The sequence below is a fragment of the Bubalus bubalis genome, chromosome 12, assembly GCF_019923935.1.
Source record: "Bubalus bubalis isolate 160015118507 breed Murrah chromosome 12, NDDB_SH_1, whole genome shotgun sequence".
Lineage (NCBI taxonomy): Eukaryota > Metazoa > Chordata > Mammalia > Artiodactyla > Bovidae > Bubalus > Bubalus bubalis.
Window position 1 is genome coordinate 86,505,385 of NC_059168.1, and position 14,522 is coordinate 86,519,906.

General features: G+C 49.9%; 1 long non-coding RNA gene across 1 annotated transcript; it reads left to right on the plus strand.

Annotated features, from left to right (window-relative positions):
- Positions 1-258: 258 nt before the first annotated feature.
- Positions 259-14,044, plus strand: LOC123328623. Its single transcript, XR_006543582.2, has 2 exons — positions 259-1,414; positions 13,772-14,044. It is a non-coding gene; the product is annotated as an uncharacterized LOC123328623 (long non-coding RNA).
- Positions 14,045-14,522: the final 478 nt, after the last annotated feature.

Below are 14,522 nucleotides of genomic sequence, written 5' to 3' on the forward strand. Positions count from 1 at the left end.
TACGGGGACCCCAGGTGGCCCACGAATTGGCCCCAATGCCTATATAAATTCAGGTGTTTCCCACAACCCCCTCCCCACTCCACAGTGCCTGGGATTGATAATTAAATTCAGAACTCAGGAAATGCTTTACTTACTCTCACAGTTCATTGTAATGGGCACAAATGAACAGCATAGACCAGGTCTGGCATAGCCTGAACACAGGGGCCTCCTCCCTGTGGAATGGGGGTCCATCGCCCGCTGGTACAGGGATGTGTTTGCCAAACCCCATTGGTTAAGGGTTTGTAATGGGGGTCCCACTACATAGGCACAATTGATTAAACCATTGGCCATTGGAGGCTGACTGGTGAACTCAATCTCCAGTCCTCTCCCCTGCTTGTAGATCAGGGGTTGCAGCTCAAAGTTCCAACTCCCTAATCATGGCTTAGTCTTTCTGGTGATCAATCTCCATCCTGAAATGATCTAGCAGGCCCTTTAAGAGTCATCACATTTGCATACAAAATATGCATCATACTGGACACTTGGAACACTTTAGGAGTTCCAAGCCAGGAACTTGGGACAGAGACCAAATCTTTATTTTTTTCATACCGTATCTATTCACTTGGAGCTGTATATCAGGATTATTTCCACTTTGAGGTTTTTCAGGGGGTTTTGGTTTTGGTGTTTTTTTTTCTTTTTTTTTTCTTTTTTTGGTTGTTTTCTGGGATATTTAAAACCACTTCTGCATTTTAACACAGTTACTTCAGTTAATATCAGATTCTGTAATCCAGATATCCATATGAATTCTCTGGATACCAAGGATTTGCAAATGTCACATGATGCTAAAAAGGGACAAAATGTGGGATAGAACGTGGATGAGAGCTCCCTGTATACTATGCGCAGGACAACCTTCTGACATGCAGGCTGTGTGGGACCAGCGTCAGCTAGAACAATCAATATTTGTACATCTTACTTTCTTTGGATGATCGAGTCAGTGGAGATTCTCGAGGTTGAGTGACTCATTCACCCATTCATCCCACAGGCATGTGCTAGGAGCCTCCTGAGTTGCAGATGCTGGGAACAGGCTGAAGCCACGAGGCGCGGTCCTCGCCTTTGAGAAGGGCAAGTGCATGGTGCAGCCATCAGTCCAAGGGACAGACAGTCCCAGTGTCCGTGTAAGTACCACTGGCTGATGACGAGTGCTGGAACCTGTACAAGCGGGCACCTACATCAGTCATGAGTCATGGGAAAAGAGTCGAAGATAAACTTCCAGGAGGAGATGAGGTTCTGGCTGAAGTTATGATATCTGTCATGGCAATTAAGATTCAGGAAACTACAAGGAATGCAGTGAAACCAGAGGGAAGTTTCCTGGGACTGAGTTGGGCGGAAGAGAAGTTAGCAAGAGCCGAGGCTAAGGAGTTTCGACCTTACCCAGAAGGTAACAGGGGCCGATGAGGGGCAGAAGAAGGGAGGGGCCTGGTAAGCATTGAGGTTTGGGGTTTGTGTTTTTTTAATGTATTTTTAATTTGAAGCCTCCTCTCCTTTTAAAAACATTTTATCGATTTACTTGGCTGCCCCAGGTCTTAGTTTCGGCATGCAGGATCTTTCGTTGCAGCATGTGAACTCTTAGCTGTGGCATGTGGGACCTAGTTCTCTGATCAGGGATTGAACCTGGGCCCTCTGCATTGGGAACACTGAGTCTTAGCCACTGGACCACGAGGGAAGTCCCAAGATTTGGGTTTCTGAAGTAGGTTGAAAGATGGCACAGAGCAAAGATGAGACAGAAGTCAGGGAGCCAGCGAGAGGGGTGCTCTAACTGGTGGGGTGTTGTGGAAAAGAGAAAGCCTCAGGAAGGGATGCTCCCTGGGCTCAGCCACACTCAAGGTTAAGTGCCCTGACTCCACGAGACAGACCTCATTTTAGACCAACCGCAAGCTCAGACCAGCTGGCTATAAACTCGGGGGTTCCCATAGACTCTTTCAGGTCTGATAATCCCTAGAGTAGCTGAGTGAACTCAGGAAAGTGCTAGACTCTATGGTTACAGTTTTATGACAGCAAGATATGAATTAGAGCTGCCCAGAGGAAGAGGCGTGTGGGGGTGAGGTCAGAAGGGCTCTGAGCCCAGAGCTTCCTTTATCTTCGGGTCATGGCATTCCTCCAGCAGCCAAGTATGACAATTGTCCAAAAGTACTCCGACTCTCACCCGAGCTTCGGAGTCCAGCATTTTGGGGGGATTCCACTCCCTAGGCATGATTGACCCATGGGTGTGTGGTCAACTCAGCCTCTGCAAACCCCTCCCACCATCACGCCCCAGCTTGAATTTGGTATCTTGTGGCTCAAGTCACACAGCGGTTGTCTTCCTGTGACCAGTCCCTGTCCTGAACCATTGGTTTGCATAAACCATCAGAATGGTCCGAGGGGCCCACCATGAATAGCAAGACACCCTGGCACATGGGAAATCCGGAGAGTTTCAATGTTCTTTCCCCCTGGGCAGACACAATACCCAGTGGGAAGAGTAGGATACAGGAAGTGCTGGAGGAGGGTTTCTGAGTGATGGTGGTGGGAAGGACTGCTGGGCGGGCATCAGTGGGAAGAGATGGGGGAGAGGGGGGGCGGTGGGGAGTGGCGGCTGGGAAAGCAGAATCTGTTTTTGTTCACCCATCACTGGCTCCGGGGCCAGTGTCTCCAAGCCAGCTTTGCCTGGCATGGCCTTGCAGTGCTGGGGGACGGATGGGGTGGGAGGGAGAGGGGCAAGGATGCTGAGCCCTGTCCTCAAGGTACCCTCTTCCCTGCCACTTCCTCTGAGGGCTCCCAGACCCTCTCTCCGGGCCAGAGGTCTGGGGTGACTGTGGACAGTCATGCTAGGACAGTCCTGGGCAAACCTGGACATCTTGCCCCTACGTCAGCATCACCTCACCCCCTAGAAATGAATGAAAGAATCTGCTCCTGTTTTGGAAATCACCGACCCCCAACTCCAGTTTGTCTGCAGAGCCTCCCTTCTCTAAGCATGCTGGAATCATCTTCACCAGTTCAAGAAAGAAAGATTTTCCAGAAACAAGATCAAAGACGAGACATCAAAAGAATATTAGGTTCCAAGGAAAGGAGTTTCTAAACCACCAGGCCTGATGGTTTTCGCATCTTGAAGGTCCTGATAGGAAAAGCCCTTTCTTTTCTTGCTGGCCTATCGGTGGTAACAGAGCTAAGCAAATAGCAGAGAGCGGTGGTGGCCAGCACACGAGGACTGGTTGGTGAGCCACGGCTGGGGCTTGACTGGGGAGGTGAGGGGAAAGCTGGCCTCGTCTTTAATAGCAGAGGAGCCGTCAGACAGGAGGCGCCTGTCTATCTAAGTGCCAGGAAGGAGCGATGCCAAATCTGAAGCAGTGGCCTGGCCGCCGATGACGAGACTGGAGGGTGTGTGGGAGGCCTGGCCGCTGCAGCCCAGCTCGGCTCAGCCCACACCGGGTCTGGGAGCTCGCCAGCTTCCTATGTGAGGAAGGGTGCCTGGGAAAGACCAGGCCTCCTGCCTATGAAGCAGGCCAGGGCAGGTGGCTCTCTCTGTACGTGCTAGGACTCCTCATCACTGCCATCCCTGCCTCTGGGTTCTGGTGGCGGTCTCTCCATCCCCCGGGTGGCCTTTGACTGGGGTTCAAGGTCCAGGAAGGCCATTCCAGGTGTCCGTTCCAGGACCCAGTTCCGTGCACAACATCCCTATATCTGTCCGCCAGGTGTCCCATCCCTGGGGTGAAGCCCTTGCAGCTTGGAGCTCTGCAGCCCCCTCCCTTGGTTCCAACTGCCAGCCTCCACCCCTCAGGGTTGCTCTGCAGAAGCTGACCCCTTCCTTCCTCTGACAGCTGTGCTCCAGAGGTGACATGTCTGGCTCTGGGTTGGGGTCGGGGATGGAGGTGGAGTTTGCTTTGGACCACGCCCCTCCTCGCCACCGTGCTCAGGCCCTGCTACAGAATCTGCAGGTAGATTTCAGTATTTAGGGCAGACTCATACTCCCCACCTGGGCTCGAGTTGTGAGATCAGGACGTCACTTGTGCTTCTGACGGATCCCCTCCTCTGATTAATTTACTTGCGTGGCTCGAAGAACCCAGGGAAACAGTTCACCTGCTGTTTGCTGGTTTATGATGAAGGGATGGGATCAAAGACGCAGAGGAGCATCCAGATCCAGGAGCTGTTTAGGGCAAGGAGTGTCGGGGAGGGGGGGTGGGTAAGAAGCCACCCCTCCCCCCTGCACCCCCACCTGTCCTTCAACCCGGAAGTCCTCTGAACTCTGTACTTTTGAGATGTTTATGGAAGTTTTTATCGTGCAGGCATGATTGATCATTAACATCTCCAATGCCTCTTTCCTCTCTTGAGAAGGAGCTGGGGAGGTGGGGCTGAAGATTCCAAGCTTCTAATCATGGCTTGTTCATTCATTCTGGATGGGGGGTGACCAGCCCTCACCAAGGAATCATCCAAGAGTCACCTCCTTTGACCAAAACACGCCTGTTATCACCCAGGAAGTTCCAAGCTATTTAAGAAGTCGTGTCAGGAGCGCGGGATCAAAGGGCAAATATTGGAACAAAAAACTCTCGAAAAGCTCTTATCACCATCTCAAAGGTCTTAGGAGCTCTGTGCCAGGAACCAGGGCAGAGATCAGTATATATATTTCCTACTCTCTCACACCAGTCCAAAAAATAAAAGAGGTAAAGCCCTTATTAAAACATTGTTATGAATTTCAGGATGGCAGGAAAGTGAAAGTGAAGGTGTTGGCTGCTCAGTCATGTCAGACGCTTTGCAACCCCATGGTCTGTCCATGTAATTCTCCAGGCAAGAATACTGGAGTGGGTCGCCATTCTCTTCTCCAGGAGGGAATCTTCCCAACCAAGGGATCGAACCTGGGTCTCTTGCATTTCAGGCAGATTCTTTACCACCTGAGCTACCAGATGGCAGGAACAGAGCATTAAACCAGAGCAGGGTCACAGGGTGCCCATCCTGGCCAATCCTCAAGGATGCCTTCTGGCTTGTCAATGTCCTGCTTGGAGGACAGAGGTCAGGCTCCTTTGGCTGGACAGGGTGGGCAACCTGTCCGCTGTAGCAACTTGTAGGCAGAGAAGTGACCTCTGTCCTCTGAACAGGGTGGGTCCACTAAACCTCCCATTCTCCTCCTGAGGCTGCTGCTCAGCCCATCACCCATCCTTGGCACAAACAAGCTTTTTTCTGACCTTCTTTGTAAGAGCAGAACCTAAGCTTTCATCACTTGCCAGGGAGAGAAGCAGAGATGGCCTGAAGGAAGGCCACCCAGTTGCCCCAGACGGGAGGACACCCTGGGACTTGGGTCTGTTCAGGGCTCTCGCCATGTTCCTGGGAGACCAGACGTACCAGCAGAGCCACCAGGGCCCAGGACAGTTGAGAAGGAGGTGTGGATGTCAGAACACACTCAGGTGGAACAGACACGGAGACGCTTGTTTGCAGCCCTGAAGCCTTGCTGGGCCCCCAGAGGACCTGGACTGTGGCCTTCCTTCAAGGCCCTTCTCTTCCCCCATCTCCTATCCTGATTTTCCTTCTTAGTCCCCAAACATGTTTCCCATCAGTTCTACACAGCTCAGAGCATGAAATCTGCCTCCCAGGGACTCCTGAAGCTCTCAGGACCTCCTGGATCCAGAGCCTGAGAGAGAGCCCCAAGGCAGCACTGCCTGAAAGAATTGGGAGGCCAGGAACAGGGTCAGAAAGAGGCTCTGGCCCCCACCCCTGCTTTGCTTCATGCCAGGGATGAGTGCAGTGAAAGAAAGGTTTCCATCACTATGTGCCAGAGGGCAGGCCCCCTGAGTTGGCCCAGCCACATCACTGCACAGGTGAGGAGATTCTCCACTCTCCCTTGCTCTCTGACTCCTTCCAGTCCAGAATCCTGGAAATGACCTCCTCCTGAGACTGCATTGCTGGGCTCCTTCCCTTACCCAGAGTCCCAGTGGGTGGACGCCCAGGACCCCACACACACGCCTTGGTTTGCTCTTTCCTCTAAGCAAGGACCCCTGGAAATAATTCTAAAGCTCCTGAACCTCTATACACGCAGCAGCTGAGGACACCGCTTGGAGATAGCCTCTTTTGAATCCTTTAGTAAAAACCCTTCTAAAATAAGGCAGCAGTCCCAGAGTTTTCTTATCTGCTTATCTGGATTCTTATGCCACTAACTTACAGAGCATTCTATGGGAAATTGTAGAAATAAACCCTGGAGGGAATTTTGTTCGTTGCAGATGGAAGTGCTTTCAATATTAAAAGAAACATCATTTTAAACAATAAGGGGCAAGGAAGCCACATTTTTTGGTTGTTAGGTGTGATGCTGCTATGAACATCCATGTACAGGTTTTTGTGCTGACATGTGTTTTCATTTCTCTGAGACCCAGACTCAGTGGTGCCTGAGTGTCTGGTGCCTGGTGTCTTTCCAGGATCTGGTCCCACTCTCCTTGGGAGCAGGTTGGTGTCTTGCCAACTATTAGGGCCTTTAGGCATGGAGAAAACTGTTAAGAGTCAGTTGACTCTTGGGGTCTCCATGAAGTTCCCTGGGTGGGGTCTCCATGAAGTTCCCTGGGCCCTTCCCCCACTCGTTCACTGGCATGAACCCTGGGGAGGGAGCCTGGGAGCAGGAGAAGGGGACGAGTCCCGCCTGGAGAGGCCCTCACCCTGCCGCGTGGGCAGCGCTCTGTCTGCCGCACAGACACGTTACGCTGCCCTTGGACACACACTCTGACGGAGCACGGCCCGGAATCATTTTCTCACTGTTCACCTTCCAGGGGCAGTTTACGGCCCCTCGAGAGAATCATTCTCACCCCTTCAGGCCCCCAGATCTGGACACTCCCCAGCGCAAACCCCTGTGTCCTCACCAGACTCGGTGTGGATATTCCCACTTTGAAAGTTGTTGTTCAGTCACTCAGTCGTGTCCAAATCTTTGTGACCCCTTGGACTGCAGCACACCAGGCTTCCCTGTCCTTCACTATCTCCTGGATCTTACTCAAACTCATGTCCATTGAGTTGGTGATGCCATCCAACCATCTCATCCTCTGTTGTCGTCCCCTTCTCCTGCTCTCAATCTTTCCTGGCATCAGGGTCTTTTCCAATAAATCAGCTCTTGGCATCAGGTGGCCAAAGAATTGGAGCTTCAGCTTCAGCACAGTCCTTCCAGTGAATATTCAGGACTGATTTCCATTAGGATTGACTGGTTTGATGATAGTTACCTTCTGCAAAGAGCAGAAGTTCCTGGAGAGGCAGCTCCTCAGAACTGATGGATGGTACTATAGGCAGCACTGATACAGCCTTAAGCCGATCAGAGGCAGTGGCCTCCGAGTTGAATTTTCCAAGGTTCTGTAGACCCACTGTCTGGTCTGCTCTTTGCAATAACCTCTGAACTAGAGATTCTTGTCCCACTTCTACTGACAAGAGGTGGAAGCTCAGAGGGGATGGAGGACTTTCTGAAGCCACACAATGACTGAGCTAAAAGCCAAGAGCTGAACTGAGGTTGGTCTTGGACCAAAGTCTGGAGTCAGAGATGACAGAGGTGTCTGGTGTTTGCTCCCAGCGCTGGGTTGACCCGAGTTCTGGCCTTCTGTCTGCATTGTTGGGAAAGGGTTCGGTAGCCTCCTCATCACCCCATTGCCATTCCTTCTTGTGGAAGACAGTTTCATGCCCACCGTCTCATTGTGCCCCTGACATCTAGGGGGTGTCAGTTCCGTTTTTCAGGACCAGAAAGTGAGACATCACATAGGATGCCAAAAAGAGGTCAGGTGAGTCTAAGGAGCAGTAGATGGCAATGCCTGGGTCCCTGGGAGAGGTGTCACTGGTGCCGCCCTCTGAATGGTTGCAAACTGAACCTTTAGGGACAGAAGTTCAAGAAGGGAACAGCCCAGGGGCCAAGTCTCCAGTGGCCATAGGAAGTGCCCCCCCACCTGGCTCCTCCAGGCCACGTCCCTCCAGGCTGTGCTCCCAAGTGGCTCCCCAGAGGGGTCCTTAGGGCTGAGGGGTCCAGACCTAGGACCTCAACACTGACTGGGTGACTGGGGTCAGGTCAAGGTGAGGCAGGAGATAGATGGGGCCCAGGCTGAGAAGCTGGAATCTGTCCCCTGTAATGGATATACCCTTAGCAAGAGCAAGGAGGAACTGAATCCTGCTTAGATGAAAGATAAAGAGACCATGTATTTCTCATTCTTCAGGTCAAGGAGACACTCCCCCCATCCTCAACTACACATGCACAAAAAATTCCTTAGAGGTCAGAGAAGGCTTGTGCTAGAAAAAACCCTTCCTCTCCCACCCCACTGCTCGTCCCTTTAGACCAATAACCCAGCAAGATACAGGAAGATGAGCATGGTCTTCTGGAAATAGAGCATCATCCTCTTCTACCAAAAACCTCTGCCAGTTTGTTTTGTTAAAAACTTGGGGAATATATATGAGAATGGACTTGAGAAAATTAGACTAGGAAGAAAGAAATAGAATTTTAGATTGCTGATTTTTATTAATGTGGTTGCACTGAGCAAAATTTTGGAGTCCCTGGGCTAGCCCGGGCACTGGGAACAATGCTGTTGGCTGGGTCGTTGACTGGGAACTAGACCCAGTGTTGGCCTGAGATAAGCATTTGGAGATTCCTTGCACTAATGTGAGACTACCCAGTGGGTAATCTGCCTTGTGAGGCCCCCCACCCCACCCCTCACTGTCCCCTCTGAGGACGTAGGGGAGCCTCCCTTTACCTGCTGTCTGGGCAGTGCCAGCGTCCTGAAGAGAGATGTCGTGAATGCCTTCCCCCAGCTGCTTGGGCAGCTGTAGGATTTGCTGTTGCTGAGATGAGCTCTGATTTCAAAGGAAATTATGGGATATCAAGTAGCAACACCTGACTTCCGGCTATCCTGGGACGCCTGGGACACAAATAGATGAGCAGCCCCTGAAGCCCTCCTTGGTCTGTGTGACCGAGGACATGTCAAGCCTGACAGGTGGAGACTGGGGTTGAGTCATCAATATGCAGACTCACAGTACTTCATCAGCCCCCACACACCACAGAGCCCCTGAATTTAGAGAGAGGAAACTCCTTGAGGTAAACCTGCCTAAACATCACCCAGGAGGCCATGGCCATTAACAGGGGATTGTGGAGGGAGCTCAAGGAGATCCAACCAGTCCATTCTGAAGGAGATCAGCCCTGGGATTTCTTTGGAAGGAATGATGCTAAAGCTGAAACTCCAGTACTTTGGCCACCTCATGCAAAGAGTTGACTCATTGGAAAAGACTCTGATGCTGGGAGGGATTGGGGGCAAGAGGAGAAGGGGACGACAGAGGATGAGATGGCTGGATGGCATCACTGACTCGATAGGCGTGAGTCTGAGTGAACTCCAGGAGTTGGTGATGGACAGGGAGGCCTGGCGTGCTGCGATTCATGAGGTCGAAAAGAGTCGAACACGACTGAGCAACTGATCTGATCTGATCTGTGGAGGGAGCGATTGGAACCAAGATTCTAGGGGTTTGTCCGACACTAGTTCTGAGCTTTAAGGACTAAGGACCAGTTAGTAGGATCTAGTGACTTCAGCCCTCCAGTCAGAGTACTGGCTTCTGAGGGTCAAGTGACAAAACAGGTTTTTGACTGATTCCCTCATATAAGGGCCTTGTGGATCTGGGACCCCATGGATAGACAGTTGGAATCCGCACTGGCTTCCCATCTCCCAGGATGAGGATGGTCACACCAGGAACCAGCTAAGTGCCTGTAGCTGAAGGTCCCTCTTCTTACAAAAAGTATCAAAGCAAGATTGCATCCCTGGTCAAGTCAGAGAGGTAATTTTCACCATCCAAGACTCAAATGATGCAGATTAATTATAGAGACCTCATCAAATTGCCAAATTCCATTGGATCATAGAAAAAGCAAGAGAGTTCCAGATAAACATCTACTGCTTTATTAATTATGCCAAAGCCTTTGACTGTGTCAATCACAACAAACTGTGGAAAATTCTTCAAGAAATAGGAATACCAGACCACTTTACCTGTCTCCTGAGAAATCTGTATGCAGGTCAAGAAGCAACAGTTAGAAATGGACATGGAACAACAGACTGGTTCCAAATTGGGAAAGGAGTACATTAAGGCTGTATATTGTCACCCCGTTTATTTAACTTATATGCAGAGTATATCAGGCGAAATACCAGGCTGGATGAAGCACAAGCTAGAATCAAGATTGCCAGAAAAAATTTCAATAACCTCACATAGGCAGATGACACCGCCCTTATGGCAGAAAGTGAAGAGGAACTAAAGAACCTCTTGATGAAAGTGAAAGAGTAGATTGAAAGAGCTGGCTTAAAACTCAACATTCAATACCCTAATATCATGGCATCTGATCCCATCACTCCATGGCAAATAGATGGAGAAACAGTGGAAACAGTGACTGACTTTATTTTCTTGGGCTCCAAAATCACTGCAGCCATGAAATCAAAAGATGTTTGCTCCTTGGAAGAAAAGCTATGACCAAGCTAGACAGCATATTAAAAAGCAGAGACATTACTTTGCCCACAAAGATTTATCTAGTCAAAGCTATGGTTTTTCCAGTAGTCATGTATGGATGTAAGAGTTGGACTATAAAGAAAGCTGAGTGCTGAATAATTGATGCATTTGAACTGTGGTGTTGGAGAAGACTCTTGAGAATCCCTTGGACTGCAAGGAGATCCAACCAGTCCATCCTAAAGGAAATCAGTCCTGGGTGTTCATTGGAAGGACTGATGCTGAAGCTGAAATTCCAATACTTTGGCCACCTGATGTAAAGAGCTGATTCATTGGAAAAGACCCTGATGCTGGGAAAGATTGAAGGTGGGAAGAGAAGGGGACAACAGAGGATGAGATGGTTGGATGGCATCACCGACTCAATGGACATGAGTTTGAGTAAGCTCCGAGAGTTGGTGATGGACAGGGAAGCCCGGCTTGCTGCAGTCCATGGGGTGACAAAGAGTTGGACACAACTGAGTGACTGAACTGAACTGAACTGAACTGATGAGATCTCAGGATCCTGAAGGATGACAGTGGATTTTTGAAGTTTAATCAGATTACTTAAACTACAGCTTCTGTTCTCACTGTGCTCTTTCTGATGAAGTAAACTTCTCCAGCTATGGCATCTGTGGGCAATTATTGACCTGGGCAAGGCCCTTTCTCTGTTTACACATGCAGAGGGCCCAGAGATGGTCTGTTACCTGCTAGGTCTACAGTGTTCTTTTGCCATGAGACTGCTGTCTGAGTCCTCGCATGATTTGGTCACAGGGACTGTTACCAAACCAAACTTGGGTCTGCTCATCCAACACATAGTAAAACCAACCTGTTGACATGGGTTGTTGTGAAGGAAAGTACAGTGTTGAAAGCAAGGCGCTCAGGGTGGGGCCAAATGAGGAGAATGGGCAACTCATGCACGAAAAACCTGAGTTACCCTATGACTTCTGGGGAAGGGTTTGCAGAGGTCAGGTGAGAGAGAGGGTCTTGGGGTGCCTCATCAGCTCGTGGACACTCTTTGATTGGTTGGTGATGACATTTCAGTTCAGTTCAGTTCAGTTGCTCAGAAGTGTCCGACTCTTTGCAACCCCATGAACTGCAGCATGCCAGGCCTCCCTGTCCATCACCAACTTCCAGAGTCCACCCAAACCCATGTCCATTGAGTTGGTGATGCCATCCAACCATCTCATCCTCTGTTGTCCCCTTCTCCTCCCACCCTCAATCTTTCCCAGCATCAGGGTGTTTTCAAATGAGTCAGCTCTTTGCATCAGGTGGCCAAAGTACTGGAGTTTCAGCTTCAACATCAGTCCTTCCAATGAACACCCAGGACTGATCTCCTTTAGGATGGACTGGTTGGATCTTCTTGCAGTCCAAGGGACTCTCAAGAGTCTTCTCCAACACCACAGTTCAAAAGCATCAATTCTTCGATGCTCAGCTTTCTTTATAGTCCAACTCTCACATCCATACATGACCACTGGAAAAACCATAGCCTTGACTAGACAACCTTTGTTGACAAAGTAAAGTCTCTGCTTTTTGATATGCTGTTTAGATTGGTCATAACTTTCCTTCCAAGGAGTAAGCGTCTTTTAATTTCATAGCTGCAATCACCATCTGCAGTGATTTTGGAGCCCAAAAAAATAAAGTCAGCCACTGTTTCCACTGTTTCCCCATCTATTTGCCATGAAGTGATGGGACCGGATGCCATGATCTTAGTTTTCTGAATGTTGAGGTTTAAGCCAACTTTTTCACGCTCCTCTTTCACTTTCATCAAGAGGCTCTTTAGTTCTTCTTCACTTTCTGCCATAAGGGTGGTGTCGTCTTGGGACTCTCAATCTTTAACCTTCTGGTTCCAACTGGTCTGGGGCTACATGTTGGTGGTCATCACGTAGCTAATTTCTCCACTTGATGCAAGGGTTGCTGGTTTAGTCACTAAGTTGTGTTTGACTTTTTTTTCAACTCTGTGGACTATAGCCTGCCAGGCTCCTTTGTCCACAGGATTCCCCAGGCAAGAATACTGGAGTGGGTTGGCCATTTCCTTCTCCATGGGATCTCCCCAATCCAAGGATTGAATCCCCATCTCCTGAAATGGCAGGTGGATTTTTTAATACTAAGCCACCAGAGGAGTTAGTATCTGTAAAACAACTCAAGACTATGGCTCAGGATATTATCTACAGCTTTTGAGGAGGAACTAAAAATCCTTGCCTTTTTCTTAATGGCTAAACTATTGTTCTTTTGTCCTGCTTGACTGTTTCCCTTTGTTTCTGCATTTTCTCATTTCTCTGATTAACTTTGCTGTTTGGAATTTGGGGAAGACCTAGAAGGCGAAAGCTTTTTTACCAACAAGAGGCCAGAGATGAGGGGGGAATGAGGAGGAGGAGTCTGTCCCTAGGAAGGCTTCACAGAGTCCTGCTCAGTTTTAGGTTTTGAATTGTTCCAGAAATTATCAGGCTGGACCATTACATTGATGGGACCTGGTGGGCAGGAAGGATCAGGTGTCATCTAGATCCTTTAGGAAAACACGTGTGTACCAGAGGATTTGACAAACCCCTCCTGTCTGAGCAAAGTTTCTGGAACTGGTAGGCACATCCACTCCACACTGAGAAAGAGGCACAAAGCATGGGGAATCCCTATGGATTTTGGAGACAACATATATTCCATTTCCACGGGCTACTCCATCCCACTTACTGAATAGCCTTAACCACAGGCTCTCAGTGTTGTGGCCAGAGTAAAACAAGGCTTCTTGGATGACTCAGGCCTCCAGGCAGGGAATTCTGCCATTTGGCCCTGAAGGTCCAGCAGAGTCAGGGATGCCCAAGTGTCCGTGTGACACCAGAAGGCGTTGAAGGGTCCTAGACCAGCCCTGATGGAGGAACCACAGCACAGATGCCGCATTTCAGAGCCAAGCAATGCTCTCATCTGTCATCAGCAAGTAACTGTTCGTTTGAGAAACAGGTCCTAGGCTGAATGTCAGCCACTGGAGATGCCAAGTAACCATGAGCCAGCACGAGGTATATTGAACTGAGTGTGGTCTGAGCCATGGAGCTATAGGTTGGGCGTGCCCAGCAGTAATTAATCATCAGGGAGGTGGTTGTACACGACTGGGCTTGAGAAGATGCCGGAGGCGCAGGTAAGTTGAATGGACAGGTGGCTACCCTCCCAGGGCACCAGCTGCTGCAGCGCTACTGCCTCACCCCAGGCCCAGCCCATGTCCCACTGGGGGGTCCCTGTGGCCAGTCGTGCTCCTCTCCCAGGGTGGCTGTAACAAAGAAACCACAAACTAGGAGACTCAAAACAACATAAATTTATTGTCCCACAGATCTGGAGGCCAGAAGTCTGAATCAAAGTGCTCCTTCTGAAACTGCAGAGGAGAATGCTCCCTAGTCTGCTCCAGCTTCTGGTGGTGCTCGGCAATCCTCATCTTTCCTCGGCTTGGAGATGGCAACCTCTGCCTCCAACATCTGCCAGCATCACTCCAACATCTGCCTTTGTGGTCCCCTCGTGTGCCTGTGTCTCTCCTCCTCTTATAAGCATCCCAGTCATTATTGGAGGAAGGGCCACCTTCTTCCAATACAATCTCACCTAAACTAAATACGGGCTTCCCTGGTGGCTCAGTGGTAAAGAATCTGCCTGCCAAGCAAGAGACGCAGGTTCGATCCCTGGATCAGGAAGGCTCCCTGGGGAAGGAAATGGCTACCCACTCCAGTATTCTTGCCTGGGAAATCCCATGGACAGAGGAGCCTGGTGGGTACAGTCCACAGGTTTGCAAAAGAATAGGACACGACTTAGTGATAACCACAAAACTAAATATGTGGGTTAATTAACTTATTTCTAGACAAGTCATATTCTGATGTTCTGGAGGTTAGGACTTTACAGTATCCTTTTGAGGGTGGACACTATTCAGCCCAGGACACCAGTGGACTGAGAGGGGATGTCTGAGCCTGGTTTAAGGATGGCTCGGCCTGACCAGCTGATGCCAGCACTTGCCAGAGTAGAGTCCTTGGCACTGTAGATTTCCGTGGGCAAAGCCCTGAAGGCAGGGGACCCCATGTGCAGGGAGGCTGAGCAGC